The sequence below is a fragment of the Watersipora subatra genome, chromosome 10 (genome assembly GCF_963576615.1).
Source record: "Watersipora subatra chromosome 10, tzWatSuba1.1, whole genome shotgun sequence".
Classification (NCBI taxonomy): Eukaryota; Metazoa; Bryozoa; class Gymnolaemata; order Cheilostomatida; family Watersiporidae; genus Watersipora; species Watersipora subatra.
In genome coordinates, this window is record NC_088717.1 from 50,915,313 (window position 1) to 50,938,343 (window position 23,031).

The following is a 23,031-nucleotide window of genomic DNA, read 5'->3' on the forward strand; positions in this document are numbered from 1 at the left end:
GTGCTAGGGTTCAAACTTGAATAAGTTATTGATCTTCATGTAATTTTGCTTGCAGCCTATTGGTTTGTCATTGTAACCATGACAACTGTTGGCTATGGAGACATGTACCCTACCACTGTACCTGGATATCTCGCTACAGTCGTGGTAATGATTGTGGGACTGACCATAACTGCCCTACCAGTTGCAATTGTTGGTGAGAACTTTTCAGTAGTCTATGAGCACAACAAGAAAAAGGAGAGAGCTGAAAAAGAAAAAGACAAAAGAGAGAAGTCAGCACTTTGTTTTACCAAATCCTGTTCTTCAATCCAGCAGCAGAGTTCATAAAATACTTTTTATGACAAACATTGTAAGATAGAGCATATTCCATTAAATGCTCTTTATATAGTATATTCTATAAAGTACTTTTGATGTAGCATTGTTAATGAAATGTTCTTTATTCACTATCATAATGTAAAAGGTGCATTAAGAACATTTCATGATATTTATGCACTCATGATGAAAGGTTATGTATGTGGTTCTAATGATGAGGTTTGTATACCGTATATTTTATCACAGGTTTTTTAAAGAAGTATATTCTATAACATGCTTTTATTCTATTCATTTCTAAGCTCAGGCTGAGCACTATTTATCATGATAAATGATGTGTATAAATGTGTTATGGTCTATTTATGTGTATAAATGATTATGGTCGTTGTATTACTTGCTAGACAGTTCAATCAAGTACTACTACCAAAAGCTAGTATGCGACGCGGTGGTTGTCAGGTTGGCTATGTCGTCGGGTTTACTGCTTTAGATAAGCCTAATTTTTATGTTTATTTCTTTGTGTTCTATTATTGCTTTTCAGTTGACATCAAAAATAAGCTTCACAACACTGTGGACTGATTAATTATCTTTCACAAAAGCCAATGATGCTGCACCAACAACTTAATTGTTGCTTTGACTGTCATAAAACATAGTCTATACATCCAAAATTAGATGTTTTATTAGTATCAACACATGGAGTTGTACATAACTACATATAGCTTGTCAATATTACACAACGTCAACAAACCATAATAGCTACATAGAGGTTTTTGGTATGAAGACTAGTCTAAATATAAGAGCTCTTTTTATAAAAATGGTGATACAATCTAATTTATGAAGTTGTAATATACTCACTAACGCTAATCCATTATTACGCCTAAATTTGCAAAACTAGCCACAGTTAATTATACCTATGCACTCATATAAAGCAATCCAAAATAGTTCATAGTTCAATTGATTAACTTTAAAGTAAAAATAATCTTTTTGTTGAGAAATTTATTGGCCCAACAGCTTTCCATGGCTATACCTTTATTTTGCTTCGTATGTTAGTTAATAGGTGTTCATGTTAAAACTGATTAATCTGCCAGGTTTGAGTTTGGCTCGCCGTACATTCATTATCATTGGAGTTGTATGCTCGATCAGATTAATTAGCGGCCGTAGAGTTATTGTCAGACGTTTGATGTTGCGATGTTGATAATAATACGGGTGCTAGTCTATTTTCAAGTCTCGATGTCAGTCTAAGGTACATTAGTTGAGACATACCAGCGTGCATACAAACTGTTTTATTAAAATATATTACCTATCGAAACATTGCTGATATGCTTACCGCGCCAGCCAAAATGTTTGGAAGGAGGATTTCTTCTGCTATCCGCTATCTACAACGCGCGAAGACCAACTGTTTAACGTTCAACCGGTATAAAAGCGTAAGGATAGGATGTTCGTCAGGATTTTTTGGAGATACTACGGTTTCAGGCATGCCTTTTCTATTGTTGTTATGCCTTGACTGTGACACAAGAAGTTTTATCTAAGATGATAATTTGGAATCTCTTCTTTTTCTTGGTTTATCCTCTAGACTCCTTTTGATGGAGAAGGGGAAGATTTTCGTGATGGTCTTTATTAAAATGTCTTACAATAAAACATAGTACATTCATTTAGTGTAGTAGGAACATGAAAGGCATGAAAAAGCTGTATGCATAATTTCAAAAGTGGTGTTAATTTATTCTAAGTTCTCTAGTGGTGCGTGGTACGAAACTGAAAAAACTAATTATCAGTGTTACATGTGAAGACTTTTGTACCAGATCTGGTTTGTATAACAGTCTCAAAAACTTGGTCATATGAATCATTTAGACTTGGGAACTTATCATAACCATTAAGACTTTCCAGAAGCAAGTTTCTACGGGCACTAGTTTTCCGGTCTTCTAGCTAATCTAGGATTAACCCTTTTCTTGCTACCTACCTTACTGAGACATCTCTTGTCTTTGCATCTTTAATAAGCCTGATAGCCTGCGACTGAATTCTTTCAAGCATATGTATGTGCTTTACCCTGTACTGATCCCAAGTTTCCATTGCCTATTCCAGTAACAGTTTATATTAAGGTGAAGTATGGTTCATACTTTACTTTGGGAAAAATTTGAAATAGTACATGTTTTATCAATCCAAGATTCTTAGATGCTTTTTTACACAGCTTCAATATGCACATCCCAGGGAATATCCCCACTGAAATTAACACTTAAATATTTTATAGTTTCCACCTAGATCAAAGGTTGACCACACAGGTGGTAATTTTCAAGCATATCTTGCTCAAGCACTATAACATGTAATTTTACAGGATTGAACTGCATCTTCCATTTATCTGCCTATGTTTTAAATCTAATAAGGCCATCTTGAAATTCTATGCTGTCGCATTTTGTTTTAATATTGCAGTAAAGCAAGACATCATCGGCGTAAAGCCTGATTTTTGAATGTTTAATCATAGTAACTATGATTAAACATGAATGCATAAACATCAATATGAATGCCTAGGGAATTTCATTTCTTGGTAGTTACACTTTACCTTGGACCACTGAAAAGGGTACTACTCGAGTCGTACCCTTGTGATATGTATTGCTTTTTTTTAGCTCGCCAACTAGTGGAGAGAGGCAAGCTCGACTTTTTAGTGATGGACTATTTGTCAGAAATAACAATGTCTCTATTGGTGGCCGCGCAGAAGAAGAATCCGGTAAGTACTGTAAAACCTCTAATTGAATGCCATGGTGCTGTATTTTTCTACCCTTCCTCTATAGCGGCAGTCAATTGGAGGTGGCATTCAAATAGAGGCTGGCATTCGATTAGAGCTTTTATGGTATATTAACAATACAACCTTGAAAAGTACTTGCTAACATTTATAAGTTTGGTTTTCATGATAATAGCAAGCAAACCTATGATTCAGCAGTTTGAATTTAGTCTTTACAAAGTTTATTAAAAATAAGGCTAATAGCTTTGTTTTTGTGATAAATATCAGATGATTGTCTACTTGCAGGCTTTTGGTTTTGTTCCGGACTTTGTACAGCAAGCGCGAGTGCTGATGGCTGCCAAAGCAAAAGGTAATGCGTACTTAACATTGCAACAAACAATACTATCGATTGTACAGACTCTTCACTCTCATAATCATAAAACCTTCATTGGCTAATGACAGCAATTTTATTGTTGGCTGTACATGTATATTTCCTTTAAGGTTGACTTGCAACAAAATTCACATTACAGTTATTTGATATCAGAAGATTCACCATGTCTTACTCTGTTGTGTTGTAGGTGCAAAATATGTGGGAATGTGATTACAAGCTCTTAAAAGCTAAAAAACGAACAGTTAATCGCAGCCACACGAGACCGCCGTAGTTTGGATTCTCTTTCCAAAATGGCTCAAATGGGACGTAGTTGTTGCAGGATGGTTTCTGTTTACACTTTCATGCACCCTCATTCGTCGAAATATTTTCACAAATATACTTCACGCATTCAATAAAATCATGTCTATTGTTCTTACGCATCTGTTTTATCGTCATTGTAATGCTGTCACTTTTAGCACTGATATCTTATAACTTACCGTAAAAATTCGTGTAATTTTTTAACCTTAGCTCGAAGGAGTACATATCAGTGTCTGATAATCATGACGAGCCTGTTGGTCACCTGTGATAATCGAAAAGTGCTGCAGAAATTATTTGCGAAATATTGGGTCACATGATCAGATTACGACTTGATGATTAGATCAAGCCGAAACAAAACTGTAAAGTAGCGAGCATCTATATTTGATACGGGGTCTTCAGTAAAACCCGAAGTATTTGTCATAAACTAGTGCTACGATAAGTTTTATATGGAGCTTTTTATTGGCCTTTCAATTCATGTGAGAACATACGTGACAAGACGATAACCAAATTTCGTGGTTACATCATCGAAATAAAAAGATTCCAATCTACGGCGGCTTTTCGTTTTTGAGCTTTTGAAAGCTTGTAATCACATTTCCACATATTTGGCACCTACAACACAACAGAGTAAGACAGGGTGGATCTTTTGATACCAAATAACTGTAATGTGAATTTTGTTGCAAGTCAACCTTTAACAATAGCATAAAATGCCTTCTAGAAAGTTTTTGGATTGTTATTTGGATTCTTTTGGGTAGCTCAACTTTAATTGCAATAGTTCGGCTGCTTGTGTCACTAGAGTAGAAAACTCCTTTTATTACACTTGTGGTTTAATACAGAGATGTCTTGTGGTATAGTGTTTTTAATGCATAGTTTTATTCTGATAAGCATAGAATAGTGCGCTAATTTTTGCATGTCGAAGCAGAAAATGTCAAAAATTTCAAATTCATAGACATCTATACTTGCTAAGACCAGCAGCAACGTGTGCTTTGCATGTCTTTTTTTATAGGTATCAAAGTTGTAGCCAATTCAGGAGGAATTAATCCTCTTGGTTGTGCTGCTGCCCTGAAACAAGTTCTGGGAGAGAAAGCTGATGGGTTGAACATTGGAGTAGTAACTGGTGACAACCTCATGGACAGGGTAGGTGTGTATAGCATAACCTGAGTTCCTAAAGTGAATTTCGAGTAGTGTAACCTAACATTCCTTAACTGTGGCAACTAAGCGTCGTATTGTAGATGGATGAGGTTAAAATGGCAGGAGTGACAGAGATGAGCACCGGGGCTCCACTCCCAGACACGACTAATAGTATGACAGCGTATCTAGGGTGAGCATTGTTCCTCAGTTCATCATTTTTGAACTTTGAAATTGAATCCAATTGAATCTATTGAATCTTCTATTGAATCCTGATTAAAAACCATTTCTTTGGTATATTTTTATTTTAATGAGGTGTCTTGTTACCACCTTTTTCTCTGTGGTCAATAAATGTAAAATATCTTAAATATTTCGTTTAAATAGAGTAGCTGTATTTATTATATTAGAGGTTTAATTTTTGGTATATGGCTATATTTTACCAAAGATTAAGTAGTAATTATATGAGATTGATGAAGTCGAACGGAAAGTGGAAATGAAGGCGACCGCTGTGGAGACTGCAGCAACAAACACTCGACTAAATTATTATGTACGCAGTGCACCAAAAGTTTACAAACTAAAAAGACACGAAAAAAAGTCAAAGTAACTTTCACTATACACAATGCACGCTATTTACCAATATTCATAGACTTACCAGCATTATCGATGTTATGTTGTTTCTACCTAGATAAATATTCCTAGACTGATTTATTGTAAAAAGTTTGTTTTTAATCATGATAATGTATGACATAAATATTAACACTATTTGCTGCTGTTCAATATCGAGTTTATTACCTATCATCACAAATTATTACAACTTTTTTGCTATTTATAAGTGATGACGCACACTGCCATTGAAATAATATAATCACTGACTACGCCTGATTGCTAATTTCTATGCCAGTTGCTATTTATGTCTGTGCCCAAACGCGTTCCTTTCAAAGGTTAATATTAGAATAGCTACATTTGCTAAGTTCATGTTTGCTATATTAACTCCTGAAGGACCTCCCGTCTATATGTCTAGTTGCAAATCTCATTTGTGTAGCTAAAATTTTTGATAGACCATCTTTGTTTGCGCTTTGCCCGAAGACGATGTAAAGTTAAACAGACAGGACTTAACAGTAGGCCTACTTTGTGTGAATACTCAGTTCTTCTGGGTGGAGTGTGAGAGAGTTGTGTCACTTAGTTATTTGACAAGTGTAACAATACGTAGAAAATCTATATTAATCATTTAATTTTAATTAATTATTTTTAATTAGTTAAGAATTAATAATAATTGTTCACTTAACCCAAAGCTTAGTTTTGTAAAAGTAGCCAAACGTAGCAGGCAATCAATCACCGGCTGATAATTGTTTGTTTAGTTCACCTTATAATATACTAGTACGCTTGCCAGTCCTGGGCACTGTGAGAGATCATTATACCATTCTAACCTTTAAACTGATAAAAGCTTGTTATAGAACGCAAGTCTAAAGTAATCCATTGTGTTGTAAAATATACGTTGTGTAAAATTGCTAAAAAGGGTCACTGCAGTTTATTTGAATCTGTCTTAAGAGACTTTCCTTATGAGTAAAGCTTTTTATAAAACAGTTCTTTCATCAATGACTGCTGTGATAAACTATCAGATGGTCAATATTCATATACGTTCAGAGGTTGTCACACAAGGGCAGACAACTCCAATAAAGCATCCAATTCAAGTGATGCTTAATGCTTTAATTTGTGAATTTTTTTGTTTAGCTGGTATATTACATTATTGAATGAGATTACAAACTGCCAGCTGAAACCTCTGTTCCTTTATATTTTAGTGCCATGCCCATCTCTAAGGCTCTGCAAGAAGGAGCTGATATTGTGATTACAGGCCGGTGTACTGACAGTGCCCTAGCCCTTGGCCCTCTTATCTATGCACATAATTGGAAGGAGACAGATCTTGATCTTCTAGCCAGCGGTTCCTTAGCTGGGCATCTAATTGAATGTGGTGCTCAATCTACTGGTGGAGTTTTTACTGATTGGGAGTCTGTTGATGGCTGGTGAGTATGTAGCAAGCGTTCAAACCTTTACGAGGATAGTGCAGCGAGCTCTTCCATAGTATTGTTAGCACATGGAGCTATTCCATAGCATTGTAGCACATAGAGGTATTCCATAGCATTGTAGCTTATAGAGGTATTCAATAGGATCATTAGCGCATAGAGCTATCTCATAGTATTGTTGGCACATAGAAGTATTCCATAGCATTTTTGGTGCATAGAGCTGTTCTATAGCATTGTTAGCACATAGAGATATTCCATAGCATTGTTAGTGCATAGAGCTCTTTCATAGCATTGTTAGCGCATAGAGGTATTTCATAGCATTGTTAGCCCATAGAGCTATTCCATAGCATTGTTAGCCCATAGAGCTATTCCATAGCATTGTTAGCCCATAGAGCTATTCCATAGCATTGTTAGTGCATAGAGCTATTCCATAGCATTGTTAGCCCATAGAGCTATTCCATAGCATTGTTAGTGCATAGAGTTATTTTGTGCCAGTTATAGAGCTTTTTGTGACCATCGAAGCTACACGAGTTATTCCCTTGATAGGGATAATATAGGTTTCCCAATAGTTGACTGTGAATCTGATGGGACATTCATCCTGACGAAGCCTCCAGGAACTGGTGGCCTGGTTTCTCCAGCCACAGTCAAGGAGCAGCTTTTGTACGAGATACATGACCCAGCAAATTACACTCTGCCAGATGTGAACTGTGACTTCACTCATGTTTCCATCACACAAGGAAATAGTAAGTGCATGAAAATGCTCTGCATCAGTCATCTGGCCTTAGGATATGGCTCTGTGATGAACAAGATGTTATGCTATCCTGTGTAAAAGGAATTGTGATACTTGTGTTGAGAACCCGAATCCTTCTGCTCTATTTGAGTATTCATAACTAATCGTCATATGCAAAACCGCTTAACTATCACTTACCAAATTTAATATACATGTATATATATATATTAAATCATATATAATATTATAATATACATGTATATATATAATATTTCATGTATATTATATATGTAGGCTATCTGTTGACTGCAAGGAAGGAATCGTCTCCCCACTGTTGGCTTACAGCTAAAGTAAAAGGCTTGGTGCTAACAGTTTTAGCTGTTTGTCCGGAAGTAGGGTGAAGAAATAGCAACCAGTCACCTAGTAAAACAGTTAGTGCTTTTGCAAGAGGTTCTTTTGAATAGAATCTCACAGAGGGGACCTTTGTTTAGGCTAGTTGGTGGTATTAAAGTAAATAGCGCAGTTATCATCGGGCTGGGAGTAACTAGGTCACTTGAAGAAAATGTAGTACAACTATGTAATTACTAATTAGGTATTTTATAGAAAACACGAGATAAGTAGGGGAGATAAACATATAAAAATGAACTTGTAAAAGTGTTTTACAGATGCTGATGAAGTGTTGGTCAGAGGAGCTCGCGGAAGGCCACCTACAGACACCTACAAGGTAGCGTAATGCAGGTCATAAACCTGCTGTTAAATAAATCAATATTTATTGTAGAGTAAAAAGTAAATTAGTAATTGCTAATCAGAATGTGATTTACGAGCGAGTACAGAATTGTATCGCAAGTGCAGGAATTGGTGACACTGTGAAATATATTGTAGTTCCCCTCTCATATTTGGATATTCAGGAAAAAGTCTTTTATTGATTTAAAACATGCAACAGCTTGTGTTACATGTTGCAACTCGCCATCACAACCAAACATTGTGAATTTATCTTCATCAATGTTTAGATTCACAGATATTTTCTATTTATTAAAAACTATGAGAGACTCTGACTGTATCAAACCCTATTGGGTGATAGAAAAGGTTCCATCTAGTTTGGATTAATATATTCGAGCCAACAATGTGCATGATATCAATGATATACAGCCCCACAAGGATAGGCGACGGGCATCATGTGGGCGGGCTTAATGATCAAGCTCTGTTGGGATGAACCCGAACACGGCACCCGAACAAACAAATATGCTGAATAAGTCTATTTGTCAATTTACAAATATTATGAACAATAGTGGTTATTTTACTGATCTGTTGGTTTCATTTTGTTGTCAAATAAATATAGTTGCCCAATATTGTCACCGTTATGATCAGTCAGTTGCCATTCACAAGCATTCACGATATTAATAGTTGCAATCGTAAAATAGCCCAAATTCGGTTTTATATTTAGATTTTGAGTATGAAAACTACACTGCACAGCTTTGCCTCCTGTCCCATCTTATTGGCCAGGTAAAACAATGCGACAATGATGAAACACTTTGTCATTTTATATCAGGGGTGGCAAAATATTAATCAAAAACTAGGAAAAAAAGGCCGTTGTTCAGGTGATTTTGGGTAAATTATATTAAGCATATACTACGACACCTACCAATTTCAAAATTACCCTAGGACACTTATATTTCGCTAGTATTTAGTTTCGTGAGTAGCACACAGAGTAAAATTTCGCTGCAACTTAATTTCGCAGCTCTGATGAGTGCGAAAATATAGTGATGTGAAAATAAATACAGAGGAACAAACAAATTAGATTCCTCAAGTCCGGTCCTCTAGTAAAAAAAGCTTTTATATTTGCGACTAGTTTGTATTTGTAGCCCGCAGGTATAAATGTATGGCAGAAATCGATAATTCAACGTGATCGCTTGCTGCCATTTGTTTCTTGGACTATCAATGACGACTCGGTCCTTTCCGTCGTGACCGATATGGTACCAATATTAGATCTCAAGTATTTATAGCAAGCGATGGCCATGGCACGTTTTGAGTTCACAATATTTCAAATTTAAAAAAAATCAAATACAGTACATGTCTCATAAAAAAGAAAATAGATAACAACCAACATCACAACCAGAACTGTATAACATGGTTGGACCTGGTGAGGGTTGTTATCGTTTTTGGTTGGCAGTAAAATTCATCACTACAATAAGTATTATTTAATTGTATGACTTCACCTACCAGACTTTCATCCTCATCAGTTACAAATTCGGTGACTAAACTGATATCATCATCTTCTTCGTTTGTCTTGGCTTTTCCAAAAAAACTTGTTATCTTAATTTGCTTTGCCATGCTGCTCATTCGGTGCATTAACGAATTTACTAGAAATTTCCCAATGAGCTCAATCACACACAAAATTATCTGCATTTCTAATATCACGATTTTGTTGTGGATATCAATGAACTACAGGGCCGTATTCCCTTGGACAGCTGGCCGGCTAAGACGCCCCAACTTCTTAGGAATTTCATAGTCCAACGGCTATAGAAAGGTTTTTATCACTGTAGAATATCACTTTATTCGAAGCCATAGATACAAACATCAATTTTTAGTAGTTCTTAGGCGTCATTATTATCTTCATCAGCGGCAAAATATTCTTGTTAACGACTTTTATAAAGGTTTGCAAAATATCAAGTTTTAGCAAACATCTGCTTGCCCATATCCTACTTAATGAACTTGAAATAAAATCGGCAAAAATGATCTTTGTTAAAACGCTTAAAAGAAAAAGATGTCTTCTTTCTGAGCTTTTTAACTGCATACAAGTTTTGCCTGTTTTAATTTTAAAACGTTTTGTCAGTCACATCAGCTAAAACAAAGCAAATCTCAAAAAATAGAAAAATGTTGATACTTACCAATAAATTTTTTTAAAAAACTTCACGTGAGAGGCCCGGCTGAGGCCCTACATAAGAGAAACCTGTTGGGAGCTTACAGCACCCCCCCTCCTTCTCCACACCCCAGATGTTCATAACTAGTCGTCTAACATTAGCCCCCCAACTTGCAACCAGTGAATACAGGCCTGTGTAGAACATAGCTATTTAATTTCGAATTTTCGCTAGTTCGTTATGATAGTTTAGTTTCGCGCATGAATTTTTCGCGTGATGATGACTCCGCGAAAACGCGAAAGTTAGATGCCGCGAATACTTAAGTGTCCTAGGGTAGTAAAAGTAGATCATTTGAAATGTTTTATCTTCCATGGATCCATTTCTTTAGTTGGGTGTTACCCCTACATTGTAGAAATTCAAGGTTTGCTATTGTGAATTGCGCGGCCTACTGACTGAATGAGCTAATGACACGATAGCAGTGGTCGTGTTTTCCAAAACCTAACAAGGCAACGCGTCCGGTCACAGGAAATTGTGTTAGCTCTGAAACTCAGGCTAGCACAATCCTAACAGAGCATGATCATTAAAGCCCGCCCATATGATAGCTGTCGCCTATCCTTGGGGGCTGTATATCATTGATGATATGCATTGACCTTTAGCACATTTGTATGTGCTTATTGAAAATATTAAAAGTTACCTTTTCAAAATATGTAAGAGTTTTTTTGACATAATCCTTGCCGCCAATTTCTGCTAGAAATATTTCAAAAGACAAGCTACTTCGTATCTAACAATTATTATAGCTGTCAACACGAAGTTCAACAGAAAAACCTGACCTTTTTTACTCTTACACCCTAGGGGTGTATTAATGTTGTTGTTGTTACTGTGGGGAAGTTCAATACCCATCTATTCAACTGTTGGTATGGTATTTACTAATAATAGAAGTGCATTAGTAAACTCAGTTTCCATGGAAATTGAGTTCCGTGCGGCTTCCAGAAAATTTGTTGTTGAATAACCTTTGCGTATCACGACGACCATTTGTTATCTGTTGTTATCTGTTGTTATCTGTTGGCAGCTATTAATCTGGGATTAAGTTGAATGCTTTGCTGCTGATATGTTTCCTTTTTCCTCCATTTCAACCTTCCAACTCGCTGCTAGGTAACATTGATTATTATAATAGTAAAATCACTGCTAGTCAGAATATTGATTGCCTGCCTAAACACATTGCTCGACTTTTCACTCGCTGCTTGTTTTACTAGCTTAAAGTAGCCTAACAGCTCAGTGATTATCATGTTTACTTATTGATTTTTGGTGGTCAGATGACCAGATTGCCACACTTCTCTGATGACTGACTAGCCTTTTGTTTAACTTTACGTGCAGTTGGCAGATTGACATAGCCAATGTTTTTTTAATAAAACAATAACGTTATCCCACGACAAAACGAGCTGGAGCGAAGTTTGAGAGTTTTTATGATAAATGCATGGGCACACAACTTACGAAAATTATTCATCAACAATGAGACGAACCCTTGTCTCGAAATCTCATTAACAAAATTAACCATCGTTTTGTAGAGTCGTTTAAGTATAATAACGATACAAAACACATATAAGCCTATTTAAATATGTTACCAAGTCTTTGAGAAGTGTCGTCATATTCTTAAAACATACCCATCTGATCGGAGTATACACAAATAGACAGATTAATTTGGCCAAAAATCGTCACAAAACGCTTGAAAAGCTTGGTTTAATAAAAGTTAAGACCGGAAATTGAAATGCCGAGCGAGGGAGAATAGAATCATTAAGTTGTGCGCATTTCATGAAAAAATAACGTGCACATTTCACCAGTCTATAGCATTGTCGAATTGCCGAATGTTTCTGTAATTAATGTAGGAGTACAGAAATCGTTTCCTTTTTGCCGATTTTAAAGTAACTGACATTTTGGAAACTTTTGAGTACTTTGGTATTCTAACTGATGTCCAACGCAGTGTAAGTAAAAGAAATGACGATGATATTTTTTCTAACGATTCTTATGAGATTATTACAATATTTAATTATAAGTTTGGATGACTACAGAACAATGACTACGTAGTACAGATTTTGTAAAAATCTATATAAATATCACAACTTCATGATATTGCTAGCTATGACGTTTTGAAATGTAAACAAAATTATGCATTGGTTTTATATTATTACTATATTAATAATATTGGTTATTCTAATAATATCAGTGCATTTTACTTCTAATATTGGCCAATATTGCATTTCTCCTATTGCAGGGGGAGAGATATAAACATATAATCATTTCCTTTCATTATTGCTATTTGTTGTATATAATAACACCCACACCCAGTGCATTACAGCTACCGTTGCAGTTATCCTATTGCACTGCAGTGCCATTTGACTGCTAATATTGCATTTCTCAACCATCAGTACCCTTTCTTTTTTTCCAATATCTCTTTGGTCGTGGGCTGTATGACAGTGGAATTTCTAGTATATATTGTAACAAACTTCAAACTTGATGTAAATGTATGATAAAAAAGTTTGTTAGAATTAGCCATGTTTGATGGAAAATTTTAGTCTGCTTCACTTTGCTCTAAGAATATTTCTTTAAGTAATGCAGTTTTTGTAGTGTTTACACATCTATGGGAACTTATCTACTGCGGAAGCCAACCCAGTTATCTTATGATTTTGGTCAAAGTCTAACAAACTATACATGCATTTCCTTTCACTCCTTTGTCTGTCGGACTGCTCAGCCTTTCTCCACTGACTTAGGGAAGTGGTTATTGATTAGGGACTATGCCCTCTGCTTATGCGTGTATGTCTATGTCCAGGTTTGCTCAACATATGAGAGTGGCTTCAGACTGACCGGCGTCGCCGTGGTCGGAGGCCCAAAAAGTGCAGAGAAAGCTCGCAAAACTGCGGAGGCCATCTTGAAAAGGTTAGATCTTCATCATCATCTAAAAATGAAATGTTGTTTTCCGGAACTTATTCTTTCCTTTGATTGGTCAAAACAAAGTACTGAGTCTTTTTCTGGTATCTCAGCTTGTCTTTCTATCAAACACTTAGAGAAGATCACCAAAAGATTATATTTGCAGATTATCTCTACAGATGAATCATATGAATGTATATGTACATTTCCGGAGATAACCTGTTTAGATACATCAGGTGGATGTATTTCTAGAGATCACCTGTTTAGATTCATCAGGTGAATGTATTTCTAGAGATCACCTGTTTAGATTCATCAGGTGGATGTATTTCTAGAGATCACATGTTTACATACATCAGGTGAATGTATTTCTAAAGATCACCTGTTTAGATACATCATTTGAATGTATTTCTAGAGATCACCTGTTTAGATTCATCAGGTGGATGTATTTCTAGAGATTACCTGTTTAGATACATCAGGTGGATGTATTTCTAGAAATTACCTGTTTAGATACATCAGGTGGATGTATTTTTAGAGATCACCTGTTTAGATTCATCATGTGAATGTATTTCTAGAGATCACCTGTTTAGATTCATCAGGTGGATGTATTTCTAGAGATCACCTGTTTAGATTCATCAGGTGGATGTATTTCTAGAAATCACCTGTTTAGATTCATCAGGTAGATGTATTTCTAGAGATCACCTGTTTAGATACATCAGGTGGATGTATTTCTAGAAATTACCTGTTTAGATACATCAGGTGGATGTATTTCTAGAGATCACATGTTTACATACATCAGGTGAATGTATTTCTAAAGATCACCTGTTTAGATACATCATTTGAATGTATTTATAAACTAGTTGTATGAATGCTGCAAAGGAACTTCTATAGTTCATAATTTAATAGCAGGTTCTAGTTTTCCCATGATGAAGTTGTTGTAGCTTTAAAACTAGCATGAGATATCCATTCATCTCAGTTCACCACTGCTTATCTACAGAGTATCGAGAGAAGTGGAGACTCTTGGATTACAACCACTGACTGAATACAACATCCAAGTCTTGGGCTCAGAGCAGACGTACGGCCCTCATGCCAACCCTGAGATGGCTATGGTATTCACTATGTTATGTATAACTCATGAATCTTTGTAAAATGTATCTATCAACTAATAACTCGACATGACACTCTCTAATGTTTTGTTTGACAGAGTAATCGAGAGGCAGTTCTATGGCTTGCTGCTACTCATGCGAACAAAAAGGTGTTGGAGCTTTTGTCTAAAGAGATCGCGCCGGCTGGTACAGGCATGGGTAGGTCATCAGCTACACATTTAGGTTACAGTAGACGTGCCTACGACGTAACTATCTGTTCCAAGAACTTTTACGTTATACAAATAGTAAAATACATGTGAATAGCTTAGTCCATTCCAAGATCTTTTCAAACTCGCCCTTTTGACAGTACAAAAAAAACTAGATATAACTTTTTAATTTGTTGGCTGCACCTTTTCTCCTTTTTCTTATTACTTTTACTTGTTTAAGGTTCATGGTTGCGGGAATTTTACAATAAGTTAAGCATATTTTCAAAATCCATTCAAAATGATTTGTTTATTTTTTCTAGACAGCAAGGTCTATTCTGCAAAGGAAAACTAATAACAAATATTTTATACGTCTACAATAAAGTTAAATGCTGGTCAGTGTTAGGATAAAAGATATCTTTCAATGACATTGAGATTGGTAGAGCGACACTCTTACACCTGCACCAATCGATAAATCTTGCACATAATTTCACACTTCGGCATCTATTTTCAGCATAAAGGTTGACTTGCAACAACATTCACATTACAGTTATTTGGTATCAACGGATTTACCATGTCTTACTCTGTTGTGTTGTAGGTGCCAAATATTTGGAAATGTGATTATAAGCTCTTAAAACCTAAAAAACGAAAAGCCACCGTAGATTGGAATCAGTTTATTTCTCTGACGTTGTCGTTACATTTGGTTATTGTTTTGTCACGTGATGTTCTCATGTGAATTGAAAGGCCAATAAAAAGCTCAATATAAAACTTCTCGTAGCACTAGTTTATGACAAACACTTCGGGTTTTAACGAAGACCGAAGTAGTGATATTAACAATCTTGTTAACAGCACAGTCAAATCAAAAATACAAGTCTAATTCATTCGTTGATCTGGTTCAAATGCTGCCTCCCATGTTGCAGAAAATATTCCCATGAAAACACCGTAATTCGTTTAATTTGTTTCATCATTTCCTACACCTGAATTATTTCATGGTGACCCTTGTATAAACACTACCTCTAACTTCAACTAAGTGAAGTCCGAACTTATTTGTCAAAAATTATTTGCTCAAATTTTATCTAGTCCTAAAAATTTTATGATAGGTAATCATATGTAGAGATTCAACAGTTTTATTACCTGTATGAACACAAGTGGCCTTGAAAAAGAAGTGACATTTAAACACAGGTGACATTGCATGTCATTTTCTCTTTAATCCATATACATGTATATATAAACTGCATAAATAGACTTTGCTGATCATGTTATGTTTCATTTTATATCATACATGTACTGTATATGTTTTATATTGTAATATATTTTAAAGATTGAATTTTGCTTTTTAGATGTGAAAAGCTGTCCTATTCAATGCACTGCATATTATTGCTTCAGTTTATTTTGGTTGCTCATTATATCATGTAATGCATTTGCATTGTAGCTCCGGGATTGACAGCGATCGTGGGAGGACGACCCAAGGTGTAAGTTGATGATCTACACTTACTCTTCTTTCTCCTAATCATTAATAAAAGCGTCTCTAATTCTTGTCGTTCTATTTTAATTTGTTGTTACTGTTATTATTGTAGATCTCCTGTCTTCTCTTTATACTCTTATCTGTTCCCCAAAGAGAAAATAGAGGTAGGGCCCTTGGTCAGCAATCAGATGAGCATTTCCGTGGCATTATTCTGTTAAATATTATCCTGATGGATATTATATATTTCATGACAGTTTATTCTATTCTATTACAGTATTTCGGTATCTTCTTACAGGTGGAGATAAGTATGAACGGTCAGAAAATTGCCACCCACAAAGCATCTAATCATAAGCACCAATATGGTGACATTGCTCAAGATTCTAACACTGACATGAAGGATTATGGGGCATTGGCAGGCCCAGCCACCTACAGGTATTGCTCACAGAAAACTCAAACAAATAAAAAAAGTAGAAAAATAATAAATATGAAAAGTTTTTTAAACTTGTGTGAGTTGAGTAAGTCACATTAGATATTTTTATTATTGGTACAATACCTTCGAATTTATTGCAATACTGAGCTTACACTTTCTTTTCTGTCTGTTCTGTGGCAAAGTAACAATAAAAACCTCATTTTCTTGACTATTAGTTTATTAGTTTTTGATATATACTTTATTTTTTATTTTATATATTTTTATATATATTTTAAAATGTAGTCTTAAATAGTTTTATGCAATTAATTTGTTATATGTACTCACTTGAAGTACTTATCATTGTTTTTGAAGTTAAAAAAAACTAACTGTATTATTTTATGATTATGCCTGGCAGTCAGGTGCACTGTCAGAGATCAAAAGGAGTAATCAATAAATGCATAATTCTTGAAGTGTAGAGGCGGCCGATTGGTGTTGTGGTCTGACCGCTGGACTGTAAATCGGAGTATCCGAGTTCAAGTCTCTTGTAAAGCAACTTTTTTTCTAGTGCTCTTAGCGTAGCTGTGGACAGACAGACAGACACTGCTTTACTATAGTAAAGGTGTGTTTTAACATACAAAGTTTTAACATATAATGGTCTCAACATACAGAGCAAATATCAGTTGATTAACTTTGTGTCTGATTGTAATGTAAACTGTCATGTTTTACTCTGGAACTGATATGTTAAACTTGCCACAAGTAAATCTACACCCACACTTACTAGAAGTGCTAAAGTTTTGTGTTGTTAAACATCAGTCTTGTTATAGTTGCAGTGAAAGCTGCATAGCGCATTTGTTCGAGTATAAGTCACATTTTCTTGTACCAAAATATCAGTTAGACGTTATTAAAAAGTTTCAACAACAGACTTTTTATTTGCAAAATTTGTTTAGTGTTATGGCATTTGAAGAAAATCATTCATGTTACGATGCTGTTTTTAAACTTTAAACGGAAAGTTGTAGAATTTGCAGAGGGATATGGAAACAGAGCTGCAGAGCACAAATATATCATCACAGAAAAACTTGTTCAAGATTGGCGCTATGTGACTGCAATAATAAACCTTGTTAAAAACATTTTGTAGCTTTTCATGTCAAATAATATTTGACATGAAAAGCTACTAATCGTACCAAAAGTGACTAGTTTATGTTGGTGCAACCTATACACGCATTCATCTTATTCTGAAATAATTACGGTAGACTAGTAACATGTTTAGCGAATGCCTGTACACCCTTTTGCTTGACTAGTATCTCTAGACAAGGCCGGGCAACTTCTGGTACAATTCACTAGAACTTCACTTTCTCACAATAATTTCGAAATGTTCTAGCATTGGTGAGCTGTGCTACACGAGGTCTGGAGACAAAGGAAATCATTGCAATATTGGAGTGATTAGCAGAAGTCCAGAAATCTTCCCTGTTTTACTGAAACATCTCACGGCAGAGAAAGTCGCAGAATATTTCAGACATGTGTTTGATGACGAGTCAGATGTTACTCGGTAGGTTCGATATGTTGATTGCCTTACTACACATTGGAATTAGTTAAGAAACATGGCTATTAGGCATGCTAACACCTGATAGCCCAAGCAAAACCTTGTGCTTTGAGATAATGCTGCAAGTAAAAAATAAATTTACACAAAATCTTTGTAGATTTTATCAGAGGGTATCGGTACTTTCGTATCATTTGCAATAGTTTTTGATGTTTGAGGTTATCTGATTGCTAAAAAGTTTCTGGATTAAAGTTGATAAAACGTGATCACGATTAAATCACTCACAAAGAAATACGTTCGAAATGGCGTCACTAGTTGTTATTATTGCGATAGATAATATCGACTATTGCGTTCAAGTTAAAGCGCTACATGTCTCTATTTTGTCTATCTCTTTACAACTATAGAGGTCATAATCGCACTTTCTCTTGATCTGTGCTTTTTCATCACGAACAAGTTTGATCAATTTTAATCTTGAAACATTTTAACGATCAGATCACCTCAAACATCAAAAACAAACACAATTGATAGAAAAATATCGATGCTTTCTGATAAAATTCACTACAAATTTGATGCAAGTTCATCTTTAAACTGTATATTCCAAACAGAGTTATTTTTATTGACATCGGTGAGATGAGTAAAAAGTGCTCTGGCTCTTCATGTATATTACCATAAATGATATTGCAGTTTACATTTCTCCTATCAGTTTTCAATCTAGAATAACTATATCAGAATTTTCAACCGTAGAAACAAAGCTGATACTTAATTTATGTTTTTATGTGGTGCATGGAAAAGTACAAATTGTCTCTTTAGTTAAAATAGTAAAGACAGCTCAGCTCCCGAGGTTTATTGCAACTATGGTTTCAGATAATATAATGACTCAAAGTGATAGGGGTTGTGCATTAGGCTATTATCTATAAGAGAGAACCATTTTTTATAGCGCTAGCTGTGAACAATTTATAGAAAGTTATTAACATACTACTTCATAATTTACAATAAGGTTTTTTGCTAGCAAAACTTGTAGTCTCTGGCACCAGATTAAGCAGTGCTCCCCATTTATCAGCAGGCATTTGGTCGGCTATGGAATGGAATCTGCATTGCAACCTTCCTCACCTCACACTTTTTAGATATGTCCTACCTGGAACTGATGCACTCAACTTTGTCTTGAAGAATTCTTTAGGAGGAGGCGGTATAGCTTCTTTAAGGTCAGATCCACAGGTAAGAAAGATGTTTTCTATTTGTTAATTTTATCGCTTGATATTTTAGCAAGTACTGTAAAACCTTTAATTGAACGCCACCTCTATTTGAACGCCACCTCTATTTGAACGCCACCTCTATTTGACGCCACTATGAGAGAAGGTTTAAAAAATAAAGCGCCACCCTCTATTAAAACACCACCTCCATTTGACTGCCACTGTGACTATCTTTGATTGTTATGAACCCATAATACCAAGTGATCAGTAGAAAAGTGTCCACAAAATCGTATCAATAATGAGTGTTTTACATTAATCAGCTTTCTCGTCGTCCGACTCCCAAACCTTTTGCTTAGTTTCGTTAAAACTTTGAAAGCATTAACATAAAAATAAACACCGGTACTAACTGTTGCAGGCTAATAGTAGCTCCTTGTTTAATGCGGTCCTAATACTTTGAAGTACATATATAAAAAACGGTTTGCAAGTTTTGGACCAAAGGTTACGTTTAGCGAACAAGCTTTTACATGTTACATTTGTACTAAATGCAACGCGTAACAGTTTTGCTCTGTCAAAAGTTGTTTGAACGCTAATATCGACTAGTTTAGCAGTGCAGAAAAAGAGTTGAGGTCAGAAGATATCGTAGAAGGTATTGGAAAACCACAATATGTTTGTTCCATCGAACACAACAATCAGAACGCAGCTATCCTAGCAAATAATGCAAATATTTTTGTTTTTAAAATGTTAATTTTTGTACTTGCATGTAATATAATTATGGTTTGTTTATGCCACTCGTTCGTCAGTACATATGTGTAGCATTTGATAGATTATCATTATATAACCTAGAAATTCCCCTGTCATACAGCCCACGACCAAAGTGATAATGGAAAAAGAAAGGGTACTGCCGGTTGAGAAATGCAATATCAGCAGTCAAATGGCACTGCAGTGCAATAGGAGAACTGCAATGGTAGCTGCAATGCTAGCTGTAATGTACTGGGTGTTATTATGTACAACAAACAGCAATAATGAAAGGAAAAGATTATATGTTCATATCTCTTCCCTGCAACAGGAGAAATGCAATATTAGAAGTAAAATGGCAAGTTGCTGTGTAATATACACAGGCTGGGGGGGGGGGGAGGGCTGTCTGTCATTGGTCATAGCAACCAATATCAAGAAGTTGTGATATTTATCTAGATTTCTGTATTTATATCTAAAAAATTATGCTGAATTTAAAAATCTAACAGTTTTTAGCTGGTTGTCATAAAAATAGATGTATATCTATAAAAAAATGTAGGCCTATTACTTCATTTTGCAGATATTAAAAACGGCTTGGCAGTACCGCGATATTGGGTATCGCGATATTGGGCACCGCTGCAGTATCATCAACAACATCTTTAGAAAAATAATAACAGTAACATATTGCACACCATCAGTCACTATATACTTCAATCTTGTAAATTTGAATGGTTATTCTTCTAATTAAATCTTATGATAATCCTGTAAAACCGAATAATTATTCTTATAATTAAATATTGTTAGAATCGTTAGAAAAATATCATCATTTCTTTTACTTTCACTGCTTTGGACATCAGTTGGAATACCAAAGTACACATTATAAGTGTCCAAAATGTTAGAGTCCAGTAGAATCGGCAAAAAAGAAACGATTACTTTTCAATACTTCTACGTTAATTACATAAAACCTTCAGCAATTGGACAATGTCATAGACTGGTGAAATGTGCACGTTTTTTCTTGTGAAATGCGCACGGCTTAATGGTTCTACTCTCTGTCACACGGCCTTATCGGCGTTTCGTTGGCCGGTCTTAATTTTGATTAAAATAGGCTTGTCAAGTTTTTATTTTGATTTTAGGCCAAATTAATCTGTCTATTTATGTATAATCCGATCAGATGGGTTAGTTTTAGGATATTGCAAACACTTTTCAAAGACTTGGTAACATATTTAAATAGGTTTATATGTGTTTTGTATCATTATTATACTTAAATGACTCTACACAAAAATTTTCAAATTTTTTGATGAGATTTCGGTACAAGGTTTGACAGTACAAGGGTACTAATGGATCATTTTTCAGGTGTTGTGTGCACATATGCATTTATCATAAATCTCCCAAACAATCGCTTCGCTCGTGTTTGGTCGTGGGACAAATATGTTTTCTAATTTAGAATGAATTAAATATTGCAAGCTCTAACAAATTGCAAAACAGGACCCAGGCTATAATATCATCACAGGTTAATTGCAAGCAATAGATATCAACTGGTAGAGATATTTCTCGGCTTCTCAATGCATATTTAGTAAAAGATCTTTGACAAGTTGGAGGTAAGTTAGCAGATTTATTACATCCAAAAGGTTTAATATCGCTCCACCGGAAAAGGAGGGCAAAATATAGGTGACATTCGCTTCCCCATAGAAGGGCTAAATTTGTCTTCCCAATATTTTGACGAGCCATTTGATCAATACACCGCCAGCCTCTATTTGAACGCCGCCTCCAATTGACTGTCACTACAGAAGAGGGGTTGAAAAATGGAGCGCCATGGCATTCAATTAGAGGTTTTATGGTATATTCACAAAGAGGTTACATTTCTAGTAAATCATCTGGTGATCAACAGCACGATCTCTTCTACAGAGACTCACACTCAGCTTCATCAAACTGATATAATTTGAAGATTGCTACAAGTGCTCGAGTTTCTCTTGTTTATTGAAAGGATAAGTTTTATCTTAATATTGCCAATGGGCTGCCAATTGACTTTCATCAAAGCGATGTAGTCCCACATCGAGATGCATGCATAGACGCCAAGTATTCATAGCTCTATATAGTTTTTATATAATCTACATATATAAATCTTAAAGTTTGTGTATACTTCGGTTTGCCCAGCTATTAAAATCTTGGAATGAAGAATCCGTATTGCAGATGATTTGATCTCGAAACCTGTTCGTCAGGCAAATAAGTTACGCGAGATTCATTGGGCAATATATGTCGGTGAAAATACTCATACTGCTCTTCATATGTCGTAATGTCATTTTATGCTCGCTCTCACGGATCTTATTAGTAAGTTTAGCTTACTCAAATTAGCCATTGGCAATGTGCCAGGTTAATGGCGAGTGGCAGGCAACTACGTCACTGTTTATAAGATGATTTTAATACCTGTGCAACTCCGGACACTCCGCTAGTATTTTTATAGAGCCATTATTTATTTGTGTCATCGTTAGCCAATGAGAATGTGAACATATATTAATTTTTTGGACTAATGCTATGTTTAGTAATTCTGATTTCTCTATACAGGGTAAGGCATTTGGTCAGATGATGCTTGATATGAAATTACAAGGACTTCCAGAGAACCTCATATAATCCCTTGAAGTTGACAGCTTCAAACAAGTTGAACAAGAGAACAGATGCAAATCTTTTTGCCAACCCACTGAGACTCCCGTCAGCATTCTATTTTTAACATTCCACGAGGGGGAAGCTACATAAAATCTTTTTGTTGTTTCAATCAGCCTAAGAGAGATTGTACTTACAAATTCTCTCACTGATTTAATATTTAGAACACATGTGCAATCGATGAATTATAACGGTGACTCCATAAAACAGCACAAATGCCGAGCAATTTATACCACATTTATATTAGTTAACATGTTATGGTATCTGATGTGAACATTATGAATATTTTAATACTTGGTTATTCATTACTCTTACAAAGAGTTTGCTAGATAATATACTGGTGATTTATTTATCAAAATATTGCACATTGGAGGGTAGCCGAGTACAGAAGACAG

At 35.4% G+C, this 23,031-nt stretch overlaps 1 pseudogene; it reads left to right on the forward strand.

Annotated features, from left to right (window-relative positions):
- The first annotated feature begins 1,643 nt into the window (after positions 1-1,643).
- LOC137407407 (uncharacterized) lies at positions 1,644-23,007 on the forward strand (annotated as a pseudogene).
- The last annotated feature ends 24 nt before the right edge of the window (positions 23,008-23,031 follow it).